The 13,526-nt window shown below is 43.2% G+C and overlaps 1 protein-coding gene across 9 annotated transcripts in view; it reads right to left on the reverse strand.

Moving 5' to 3' along the window:
* PTPRK (protein tyrosine phosphatase receptor type K) overlaps nucleotides 1–13,526 on the reverse strand; it is a 587,191-nt gene that overhangs the window by 510,002 nt on the left and 63,663 nt on the right. The gene's annotated exons all lie outside the window — the stretch shown is intronic.

Consider the following 13,526-nt stretch of genomic DNA (forward strand, 5'->3'; position numbering starts at 1 on the left):
GACGGAAATGCCTGAAATAGCTGAACTGTAATCCAACAGCCCTGGTCTCTGACAACTGCACAGCCTTTATCTTGTGCCCCTGTGCTGGTAAAAACCTTGTGACTGACCCTCACTCATACCCATTTTATCTGGTTTTCGACTTCGGCGTCTTGTGATCACTGAAGACTGCCCCTAATGTTTATTAATGAAAGGCCTGGGTCAGCCCAAAACTAACCACCCCAAGGCCAAGGTCACCTTGATGACCAAAACTGCATCAAACCAAAATGGGCCTGACATGTGCAGTAGCTTAGACTTCAACCCCTAAGTCACCTACACCTCATTATAATACTAAAAACTATGTCTGCCATTATATTAAGGCTGCCATTTTATTACATATGTTCTGTGAGAAAGAATGCAGTCAATCTGTGTGGTAGTTAGATTCAGTTGTCAACTTGGCCAGGTGAAAGCACCTAGTTCTGTTGCTGTGGACATGAGCCAATGGTAGGTGAATCTCATCTGTTGGTAATTACATCCGCAGTCGGCTAGGAGGCGTGTCTGCTGCAATGAGTGACGTTTAACTTAATTGGCTTGTGCTTAAATGAGAGAACGCAATGTAGCACAGTCTAGCAGCTTGGCATTCCTCATCTCAGCACTTGCAGCTCAGCCCGGGCCCTTGGAGATGGAGAAAGAAATCACCCCGGGGAAGGTTGTTGGAACCCAGGGGCCTGGAGAGAAGACCAGCAGAGACCATCCTGTGCCTTCCACGTAAGAAAAGAGCCTCAGTGGAAAGTTAGCTGCCTTTCCTCTGAAGAACCAACAAAATAAATCCCCTTTTATTAAAAGCCAATCCATCTCTGGTGTGTTGCATTCCGGCAGCTAGCAAACTAGAACAATCTGCATATCTCAATAATTACATCACTTCCAATTACATCATCTGAGGCAATAGTGCTCATTCTGCTAAAATCTGCCCATCTTTTGATACTATAAAACGATTCGAGGTACTGCAGTTCAGGGAGACAGATTTTTGGACCCCCCCCAGCTATCTGACTTTCTGCTTTGTGTCTAGCACTAAACATACTCTTTGAAATCCCAGTGTCTCAGGAGCTGGCCATTGGGCACATCAGGCAAAGAACTCACCCTCTTTATCCAATAACACTATTTCAGACAACCTGAAAAGTGAAATGAAAACTTTAGACAGTGTGAGGAGAGCATATCATTGGACAGAAGTTAAGCAACAAGGAAGTAGCCCAGCCTTGCCTAAGTGTTTTTAGGGCTCTTTTATGACTAAGAAAACAAAAGATTAAAAAGTTAAGCCAACATAGAGCAGTGTCTCTATGCTGACCCATCCTCTGTCCCCTGGCTCTTGCCAGCCCTGGTGTCCCCTCCTCGTGGCTTCAAAGACCACCCTGCACCAGCCTGGCAGGAGTCAGGCACAGCCATCTTCCACGAACAAATACAAAATAACACAGGTATTACACATCAGTTCCAAAGAAAGGGTTACAGGACAAATTCACTGAAACTGACCTTCTAAGAGGAAGTACGAGACGAATAATTTAAGCAAATATACACACGTGGGTCACAGGTGAAAGCTGGGGAGCTGTGTTTACAGCCTATAAAAGAACGGGGAAAGGTTAGGAAAGCTCACATCCTAAGGAGAAGTGGTCAGAAAGAAAAGTTAGACACAGTGGAGAACACAGCGGCCACCAGCACTCAACTGCAACGATCCCACAGGGAAAAAACAAACATAAGCAATTTCCCTAATTTAAAATAATAAATAAACACAATAACCCTTGAGAGACTTCTCTGTCCATCAGACCCAGGACAAACAGGTAGATGTCAAAAGTCAGGTCTCAGGTGCTGAATCCATATTTCAATAAATGCCAGAAAAGACAGGCAAAGGTGAATACCGGTGAACATGTCCTCAAAATGTCTCATAATATTCTACAATTCCCAATACAGACGCGGCTTGTGAAAGTTTAAATATACAAAAATTAGTTCTGGAGCTGCAACACACTAAGCAGGTAGGCTTTCCTTGCTGAACTCTCTCCACCATGTCTCATAAAATCCTCTTACCCACCCACCATTCTTGGAGAAGAATGCCTTCTTCTGTGTCCTACCTCCTTCTGTGTCCCACCCCTTGTAGCTCCCTCTTCCATTTTTCACCCCTGTTCATATTCCTTTCCGTTTTTTCATCACTGGTGGGGCCACAGTCTACAAGGGGTATATGGTCCCATGACCCATGCACTTCCTCACTGCCCCCCCAAAATCACCTCAACTAACTGCATTCCAAATGGACAAGCATGTGCTTGCCATCAAACTAAGACTCTCACCCTCCTGCCCACAGCCATGGTCCCCTGGAAGCCCCCCTATATAGGAAGTGGGACCACCAGTGCCCACTACACACTGTTCCTTGCTTCCAGAGCAGGACTCCTGGACCCCACTGGGTCAGTCTGAAGCTATTGTGTACCCCACAAAAGCCATATCCTTTAATGCTCATTCAATATTTGCTGGGTAGGAACTTTTAGATGGTTTCCACGGAGATGTGTCTCTACCATTCAGGGTGAAGTAGCTAACTGGAGTTCTTTAAGAGGGAACCATTGTGGAAAACCTCAGCGCCAACAGAGCCCACAGAGCCAGAGACCATTGGAGATAAGAAGGAAAACACCTCTGAGAGACCCTTAAGCAATGTGCCTTCCCAGCTGACAGGTGTTCTGGACCCACCGGCCTTTTTTGAATCAAGGTATCTTTACCTGGTTGCTTTAGATTGGACATTTTCATTGCCTTAGAACTATAAACTTGCAACTTAATAAATCTCCCTTTCTAAAAGTCATTCCATTTCTGGTATATTGCATTCCAGCCGCTTTTACAAACTAAAACACCTACCAATCCCCAAACTCATTGCTCCTACACGATGGCAAGATGTCTTCAAAGATGGCAAGAAATTTTCAAAATAAAATTGTGCAAAGACGGTCGGTCCATGTCCACCACGCAAACATTCTACTGGGGTGAACCACCGAAGACAGGAGGAGCAAATAAAGGGTTAAGGAAAAATACTGTAATCCACTCATTGATCAACTCTTGCACTTTCATGGCTCTAATTAGTGTGGCCAGTACATTAATACGCTATAATTTAACTATCCATCAGGAACCTTACTGATGACTCGAGAAGAAAAAGCAAGATCTACTGAAAAGGAATTCAAGTCTGATAGCACTGGAAAACAGCATACACAGAGACACACTTTGAACGGAACGGTCAAGTTCAGAACTTCAGAAGTTGATTGCAATTTAAAATAAAATTGGCAAATCAAGTTACAATCACCTAATAATATAGTAAGAAGGTACATTTCACAAGGGAAAGATAAAAACACAAATAGAAAAATTCATTTGTTTAAAATGGTGGCAGAGAAAACCTTTCCTGGGAATTTTAAGTGATCATCAGGACAGTGTCTTTAAACAAGCTCAGTCTAAATCACGAATAACATCAGTTTACTTAAAGATGCAATCCTTTATCATTCTACTTGCTGGTTACTTGGAAAAAAGGAAAAGGTGAGGGAGGACAGTGAGGAAGAGAAGCCGAAAGGAAGACAGCAAGGGTGTCAGGAGGAAGCAGGCAGGGGAGCAATAAGGAGGAGGGAAAGAAAGAGGGAGAGGGGGGATGGAGGGATGGAGAAAAGCAGAGGGGGGGAGGGGAAACGACAAGGATCATAACTGCAATTCCAAGACATTTACCCTCCGGAGAACAGATTTTAAGAAACCAGGTAGACTGCAGAGCCAACATTATAGTAGTCTGGGGGGCAAAGACTAAAACGGCGGGAGAGGGGTGAGATGCTGTAACACAGAAAGACGTGATGGCAGGCTGAACAGCATTTATGCTTGAAGGGCAAGCGGGAGGGAGAGGAGACAATAAGGATGACTCCCAGGTGTCCAATATTAGTCACCGGGTTAGTGCTGGCAGGGAGGAGTGGAGAAGAAAATACTAACAAGTACAGGAAGTGTATTTCGACTCGCTATGCCTGCGAAAGAGCCAAATGGAGAAACGGGGTGAGTGTGTGGTCATGGGGCTAGAAGACAGGTCAGGCCTGAAGTTATCAATTTAGAGGAGGGGCTTGCAGATGGCAGAAGCAGCTATGGACCTGGATCCCACAATCATGGAGAGATCAGGGAAGAAGAAGAGGCCATCTTAAGCCAGGTGGAAGCACCAAGGACATCAAACTACAATCTCAAGTTTGGGTAAGAGAGGGACCATCCAATGTGGACTCAGCAGGAGCGGCAGGAAGATAGGAGAAAGAAACAGAGAAGATGAGATTACGAATAACAAGGGAAGCAGTTTTCCAAAGAGACTTCTGCCAGCACAGCACTACTATCCAAGCCGGATAGAAAAGCCAGAATGTCCGCACACCACTTAAGCCAACGGTAAATTATGAAGAGAAAGACAGGATCTTGAGCCTCAGCTCTGAAAGTGAAAACAAAAGAGTTCACTAGCTCAGTGAGCCACTAGGAAAATTAATATATACGGACTTCTGCAGAACATGTGCAGATAATGTAAATATAATTTCTGGCACATGTTCGATGCTCAAAAAATGAGTTCTCTTCCATTATAAATGGAATGGCTGATAATAAAAATGCATTAAATGAGTATACATCTATTCACTGAAAATAAAAATGCATTCAATGAGTACACATCAATTTACTATATGCATTTTTTTCTTTCTAACATTTGACCAAATTTAGAAACAAAGAAATGACAACAGGTGTATAATATTTGCATACCTAGATTTTCAAAAGATGCTTTGGAATTTTGAGTTTTGCCTTAGGAATGCATACTGGTATTTATATTATCATTATAGTTATTGGCCCATGTAGAATATTCCCTAATAAAAATAAGACTGTTAATTCTAATTTAAGCGTCCCCCAAATATTGACACTTGAGTGCTCACAAAACTGGATTCTCTGCCTCTCTTCCACTGTGCTTCTACAACTAAAGAGCAGTTAACTCTGATTCAGTTCCAGAAAGCTCCTCTGTAAACAGGCTTAACGTGTTCCTTCTTGCTTAAGTGGAGATGGAGCGAGTTTTCTTCTACATGAACCCTAGACTACCCTCTCATCAAGAAGATGCGATAACCAAAGGGTCAGACCAAAACCAGAAAAACCTACAGTACTCTCTAAGCCACGGAGAAAACTCACCTATGACAGCAGCCTGCAACTTCTCAACAACGCTGAGATGTCTGGCTGGATAAGCAACTTCCGGAAAAACAAGAGAAAGGGTAAAACCTCTTTCAGAAAACTCCCTCAATTAGCAATCACCTTCATTTACCAGCAGCACTGCACCATGCCAGCTGCAGGGGAAATTAATTAAATTTAATAGAAGCCACAGGGGAAGTAATTAAATTTAATAGAAGTCATGGATTCCAAATGAAGATAAACTGTATTTGTAATCAGACCTACAGTGTCACTTAGTCCCAGGTTTGTAAAAGCATGAGGAGCCAACTACAAACCACCTTTCCCAGGAACAAACTCACTCCCTCATTCCGGCTTCAAAATTTTAAAATGATTTCTGCGGTACGTAATGGAGAGCAGTCCTATTTAAAAAAAGAAAAAAAAAATTTTTTTTTTCCAAAATAAAATATCTGCAACACAGTAAAATTGTGTGTAAACGAGCAGATGTGAACAGCACAGAAGCCACAGCACAGACAAGATGTAATGAAAGGTTGGCATGTTTGCTTTGGAAAGAAAAACCAGCAGCCCATTCATCTAAATGCAGTTATGTTTCAATTTAACTAAATTACAAGGTCTGGAATTAGCAATGCTCCAAACGCCCTGGGCTACGCTCCCAGCAGACACTTCATCTTTAATACCTGCTCCAGCTTGCAAATAAAACTAAGAAAAGCAGTAGGAGAAAATGTTCAGAGCAGCTTTTTAACAAAGGCTTTCTCTACAAGAACTGCAACCTTACCTTTCTCACCCCTCAGCACACCTAAAGCTTAAATGCAGCAAAGCTGTGTAATACTTGATCGCTTTTGTAGCATGCTCTACTTCACAGCCATGGAAATATTTCTCTCCGGTGCTATAATAAAGGGTGCGCTTCGTAAGGACACAGGGCATTTCAGTTTCAAGCCTATTATCTCTAGAAGCCTCGGAACAATGCTGTGCACAGAGCAAGGGTTTCAGAAATAAGTTCTTATCGCACAGTGACGGGGAATATTTGGGCATCACCAGCCTCTGTGAAGCCACCAAGGCTCCTGGGCTGGTCTGGCAAGCTCGGCCTCTTGACCGGTGGTGCAGGACAAGACAAGGATGCAAGCACTTCTGCCCAACCCATGAAATATTTCAGAAATCCCATTCGGGGGTTATTTTGAGGATTAAGATGTTCTGTGGTTTATTAATATGTTGTGTTTAAGGGAAATGTCATAGCGAACATACAACAAGTATGTAAGTATTTACCATATGCCAGAAACCGGGTCAAGCTCTTTACCTAGATCGTCTCATTAAATGTTCACAAAACCCTAAGAATTAGCTCCGACTTCTGTCTCTAACTTACAGTTGGAGAAAGTATGCCTCAGGGAAGTGCATAACTGCTGTCAGTTAGTGGGGGGACCAGGATTTGAATTCTGTTTACCCTCAGCCAGGACTGCTTAAAGGCAGGGGGAGAACATCTGGTCACTTTCCAGTGTGCATTCAAGACCGCGCTCCTCAAAGATAAGAAATATCCACAGCACAGAAGCAAAGGCCTCTTTTCATTTAGAAACCGTGACGCCAAGTGCAGATAAGAAGATATTCCAGGATTCAGTAAGCATGCTTCTTTACACTGTGGCCAGCACCGATGTCAGCAGGCCCCGTTCGGTGGCCCTCTGTGGACCTCACAGCCAGGACACAGGCCTCTGGCTGCCTGAAATTCTCCCACGGGACTATGGCTCCAGGAGCCACGTCATTACACCAGGATCCTCAGAGTCTGCCACGTTAAGAGATCTGTCCTAAGTATTTGCAGGCTGAAAAAAGAGCTTTCCATTTTTCAGAATTTTGGTTCTAGGGTTCTAGAGCAGTAGCATCCAACAGATTCCTACTTAAACTATGTCTGAGTCCATAAGATTTCAGTTGGTCACATGTTCTGCCACGACTCTTCTGGTCTATTCAAGAGAAGTGAACTCTTGCTCCTTTTATCCCGCCCCCAGCATCATGCACACGTCTCCATCAGAATCTGCTAACACCTTCTTCCCACCCGCCTCCTCCACGGCCAGCCTCGGCTAAGCTGAGCAGGCCGCATCTTCACAGTTTCATCCTCGTCCTTCACCTTGCATTCTCAGACCCAGCAAGGAGTGCGGCACATATAGGCACTCAACAATGAGTGCCTAGAAATCATTTATACATGTGGTTCTTTAGGATGCCAGCTCCCTGCCATCAGGAATTAAATATGTTATCCTCTATATGCCTGAGAAGGTGCAGGGCCAAGAAAGTGTGACGTCACTAATAACTTAAACTTTAATCGCTAACCGAGTACAGATAGTGCTAACCGCGGGCAAGATTCAAAGCGGGTCCCCTAGCAAAACACCGTCCTCTCCGTGGGGCCAAGATCATGTCTGTGGATATGTTTCTTCCCTACAGCAAGCCAGTTTTATAAAAATGTGTTTCTAATGTTTGAACTAAAGTGACTTTTTAAACATACACACACACACAGGTCTCCGGAAGGGGTATTCAAATTTCTCTACTGAATATGGATAAAAAACAGGTTCATTTAAAACACTTTGAAGATTTTATTCTTTGTCTCTATCAGCTGATATTATTCAAACAGAGACTAATATTTATCACTATGGAATATTCTATCAGAATTCACTATTTGGGTTACTTATAATGTTTGATATCAACCAGAGGAACTGTTTTATGTTCTTAATGTGCCTATAGAATTTTAAAAAGAAAACTTTTTACTGTTAGTAGGACACTGCTTCTCTTGGCTAAACTATATATGAATTCAATAACTAAAGAGTCAAACACATTCAAACTCAACTTATTTTTGTACATACTCTTACCGTGTGAAACTGAAGTGCAGTACCATTAAAAATCAAACCAAGAAATGATTAGCACTGGGACAGTGAAAAAGTACATCACATCAAAGCATATCTGCTTCTAAAGACGCACACCATTTATAATGATGAGCAAGATCCCTATTAAGAAATTCACATTGAGGCGTTATTGCATTTTGTTTATCTGAAAATCACAAACAAATTATCCTCTTCTCTGTAATAGCAATTTAATTTTTTCATGCTGTTAATGAACCAATTAACATAACCATTTATTCTAATGCATGGAAGAAATTCTACTTTTAGAAATACATGCCAAGGGAATGTTTTTTACATACAAGAACAACTGCCTTGCATGTACCTAGCCAGGCCCCTAAGCCAGCTGTACTCACATGTGGCCACAGAGCCTGCCTACTGCCGATCCTTCTAGGAGTCAGTGGGGTCAAAACTATTTTCATAAGAATAAGAAGATACTTTTTACCTTTTCCACTGATGGTGCAAAAGCAATGGTCTACCTTACACAATGCCCTCCTTACCCCTGTATTCTCATTGACCTTATTTTGCTCAAAACTTAAATTTTCTGTAGTACCTAATCTAACTCAACCTGTCATGATAGATCATTTAAACAACCCAAACAGGGAGCCCAGAAAGGGAATGAGGGCTTGTAATTCTGTGTAGCTTAATTTAATGCCCAGATACATCCCAGAGTATGTTGATCAGATAATTAAAAGTATTTGCAAAGTCTCTTGAGAGATAGGAGAAAAAATATGGAACTATTATGCTTTACAACCAGAGAAACCTGATACTGTGTCAAGTATCAGGGATTCAAAGTCAATAGGCCAACCCCTTGATCTTGAGGCTTGCTCTTGGGGAAGCTTATTTACGTAGCAGAGAAGCTAAGCCTACCTATCTTAGCCTAAGAGTTACTTCTGGAGGACCTCTTTTGTTGCTCAGATGTGGCCTCTCTCTAAGCCCAACTCTGCAAATAAAATCATTAGCCCCCCCCCCCCAACATGGGACATGACACCCAGGGGTGAGTCTCCCTGAGGACGTGGCATATGACTTTCAGGGGTAAGCCTGGCCTTGCTACCATGGGACTGACAATGCCTATCTGACCAAAAGGGGGAAAGGAACTGTAACAAATAAGGTTTCAGTGGCTAAGAGAGTTCAAAGAGAGCCAAGAGGCTATTCTGGAGGCTACTCTTATGCAAACTTCCACCTACACACTGCTATTTACCATGGTTTGCCAAACCCCAACAAAAACCTTTCTTGCCAACTCTGAAGAAAACCTAGGGCTCTGACAGTCAACAAAAGTTTCACATACTATGACTACTTTCTAGAAACCTACAACCTTCAGATGGGTCCCGAGGCCAGATAAGGTCTGAAACCTAGAGGGCCCAGCCTCTCCAGAACATCAGACACCATCTCCCTACCCCATGTTATTGACAGCCGCTTCCAATATGAAGTTAAAACGACCACAACCAAAATACCCCTAAAGAGTGGGACAGAAAGATCAAAGATGATGGTGGAGTTACATAGAGAAGCTAGGGTTTAACAAATGCATATGAATGCTGAATCATTAAATTAATATTTCTCTTAGTCTCCAGTATGTTAGAGCAGCTAGCAGTAAAAACCTAAAATTGTGGAACTGTAACCCATGTCAAACTCAGAAATACATTCTACAGCTAATTGCGATGCTGTGCTTTGAAATTTATTGCTTTTTTGTATATACGTTATTTTTCGAAAAAATTTTTTTAAAAGTCAATTGTGATGATAAAAAAATATTTAATTCCTCCAGTCTCCGATATTTTGAAGCAGCTAGAAGGAAAAATCTAAGAGGATCGTATGGTAGCCCACGACAAACTCTGGAACCTGTCTTGTTAACTACTTGTTGAAGAGTGCTTTAAAAACCACTGTTTTTTTTTTCTTTCTTTGCTTTGTATATATGTTATATTACACAATAAAAAAAAAGTTAAAAAAAAGAGAGATCTGCAAAAAGTGTAAAGCAATGCCATTCTCTTCACTAAGCTATCCTGTTGTTTTGGAATTTTTTTTTTAATGTTTCATGCCAGCATGCAAAGGGTTTTTTAATTTTTGTTTTTTAAATATGTTTTAATTTCTTATGTGATAAATGTGTGCCGAAATGATCTACATAAATGAAAGTTCTTTTTGATACTCAATCATTTTGAAGACATATATAGCAAAAAATGTTTGACAACCACTCGCTGGCTTATAAATGAAACTCAAGGCTTGTTGTCTGCTTTAGAGCATGACACTCAGTAGGATGTTTACATATCAAGATCTCCTAATAAAATGAAGAGGTGATTTCCACATGCACACTTAAGGAGAGTCCACGAAACGCTAAGCGCGACGCTAGTACCCCGTAACACCAGACGACAATACCTGGTTCTTGCTTTCGCGCTGCCCGCAGCCCAGCACAGACGCCTTGGGACGCACCCCAGGGCCCCGGGTGCCGGCGTGTGGGGCTCGCCCGAAACTCACACTGCGGCGCCCCGCGTGGTCACAACCTCGCGGCCACGCACACCAACGCGCACTTCTGCTCCCCGCGTTTCCTGTGCTTCCTGTGCCGGCCGGCATCTCTTTAGACCGTCCCTGTGTTTTCCACTCTCACAAAATAAACACAACCAACACTCGGGTCCCCCTTTCTTCCCAGGTAAAGCACACACAGCTGCAGATCCTCGGAATCGTTTCTTCACCACCCAGGGCAGTTTAGGAGCTCACTGATTCTCCTCATTTGAGCTTCTATATGTCAAAAACCTTAGCGAGGTGAAAAATGCGCATCTCAAAATTCTAAGCGATAATCATTAGAGAAAATAACCCAAGCTTACTTTTCTCAAGTTCAAATTCTACGCCTCTAATGGGACACACCAGACAAGAATAAGATACAGCAAGACCTTTCACTGAGCACTCTTTTCCAAGGAATGTGCAATACCCACTTACACAATCACAGCAAAATTCTGAGCTGATTGTGCCTCGTCAACACCTTATCTCTCCATACCAGGGAGTAAATGGAAAGTGAAACGCAACAGACGACAGAGACCACGCTGTGATATGGGCAGAGCTGCTCGAGTTCACCTCTCACACTGGAGGTCCCTGGTTTGGCTGGAAACCAACCTGCGACTGGCTGCAGAAGTCACTGCGCTACTCTCCCGACCTCCCTCCATCCCTCCCTGCCCAGCGAGCATAACGTGGCTGAGAATAAACACTGCACACACCAAGAAACCTCTGTCCAAAGGCCAGTGTGTGACCTTGGGCACTTAATTTCTTCAAGCCTATTTCCTCAGACAAGAAAAAAAAAGGACCTCCTGACAGTGGCCCTGCAGACATAATCAGTCAAGGATATCATGAACGAAGCAAACAGCAGCGTGGCCATCATACTGTAAGGACCTGACAAACGCGAATTATGATGGTTTAACCATAATTCCAAGCATTTTATACGACTCTAGATATGCCCTTTTTTCTACGGCAGAATCTGAAGATGAAATACACAGACTCATTCCATTTCTTTGCATCGTGTGGAAGCAGGATGACACCCAAGGACCAGGATCAGACGTGAAATACCCTGCTCTGCAAGGAGTCGAGAGCCGGGTCCACACCCCGGGTCCAGAGCTGCTGACCATGCACAGCCCCAGACCGGCCCACCCCCACGCTGGTCAAGGGACTTTAGACAAGCTGGTAAATGTAAGCTTCCATTCCCTCTTCTGCAGAGACTGTCTAGCTCGTGGGCTACAAATGGGCTAAGAGTGGCAAAGGGCTAAACCCGAAGCTCAGCACATAAGCTGCTGTGCTAAGACTTCAAGGCTGCCCTGGGACGGATGCTTCTGCAGACAGCTCACTTTAGTTTGTAGCCTGACAGAAATGAGCAGGCACCTCCCAAAACACACCCAGAGAAATGGCTTTGAATGAAACCCATTTCTTATTAATTATGATAAATCCTGGCAAAAGAATATATCATGTTCTAAAGATAGAACAGCGATCTTGTAAAGGTATCTTTATAATAAGTAATAAAACTCTGGGATTTGGGCTGCCTCCAAGCTCCAGACTATAGGTTCTCACCCTGGCTGGACATAAGAATCACTTAGATTTCTAAAAATAGGATACTCAATACTCACTCTGAAATCTTATATAAAGGAAGAGAACTGTCCCACATTATTACCATGGTGGTTTGTCAAGGTAATCAACAGCCCTAGCCCACAAAGGGAAGGTCTTCCACATAAAAGTACTCTACACAATATATGGAGAAGGATGACATGAGAAAATCTCCACCTTGCAACCATTAGTAGAGTAAGACGGCGCTCAGCAATGGCTTAGAAAACCACTGGGTCTAAGGGTGACAAGAGCTCTAAATAAAGCAATTGGGCTCTACATCGTAGCCCTTGGGCATTTGGGGAAAGGGGGCAAGGGGGAAGGAGAAGGGGCTTGGGGGACAGAGAGAAATGGGAGAGAGGAGAGTGAGGAAGAGAAAGAGGGGGAAGTTAGGAAGGGAGAAGAGAGAGGTAAGAAGGGAGATAAGGCAGAGACAGGGAAAAGAAGGGAATGAGGGAGAGGAGGATGGAGGAGAGGGGGAGAAAGGACAGCGTGACTGAAATAGAGCCAAGAGAGCAGGGGGCCCTGAGGCTGTCCACCTGCGGACTCGGGGCGCCGAGATGCACCTGAACCTGGTCCTTTAGCTTCTGGGCACCTTCCTTTCCTTAGAACCAATTTGCCTTTTCACTTAACAGAGCCGAAGTCAGCTGTATGATTTACAGATCTCAAAGTTCTGACTAAGCAAGCAGAATTAAGAGACGAGGAAACAACTTTATTCCTAATTTAAAACACTGCAGTGGTCGATGGCGAGGGCTATTTCAGATTGATTGCCGATAGATACTTCAAATGACAAAACCTGTAGCAGACTAGTGCAATCAATAACTTCATCCTGTTCTGAACGGACTCGATTCATTGAGTAAAAACCTGAATCGTAGCAAGAAATTAATGAAATTTAAAATGACCATCAAAAAATCCAAAAGCAGAAAACCTGGTTAAGATAAATACAGCATCTACCAACATATGTCAGGCATACACATCTGGACAACGGACGGAAGGAAGAGGGCGGGGGTTGGAGGGGGGGCAGCCAGAAGGAAGAGAGGGGGGATGCTACTAAATGAACCTGCACGATCATTCAAACGGGGTACAGAATTGTCCACTGGTTATAAAACGCCTGACGAGAGGACGGTTGTAGTGCAGTTTCTGGCTAACCATTCACGCTGCCTGGATAAATCGTTCTACTGTTCTCCTTTCACATCAAATTCACTAGTCTGGAAAACAAGGGTTCTAGGGAGGATTAAATGTGGCGCTGCACAATATTAAAATACTGTGGAAAATATTAAAATAATTTAAAAATCAGGGCTGGCCACGGTAGCTTGAGACCCAGGTTCGAGTCCCGACGCCTGCCCATGCAAGAAACAAAAAAATTACTAGCATGAACAAGATCGAAGACAGAGGGCTTATCTGAAAACAAACTATTCTAAAGAAGCA

The sequence above is a fragment of the Tamandua tetradactyla genome, chromosome 5 (genome assembly GCF_023851605.1).
Source record: "Tamandua tetradactyla isolate mTamTet1 chromosome 5, mTamTet1.pri, whole genome shotgun sequence".
NCBI lineage: Eukaryota > Metazoa > Chordata > Mammalia > Pilosa > Myrmecophagidae > Tamandua > Tamandua tetradactyla.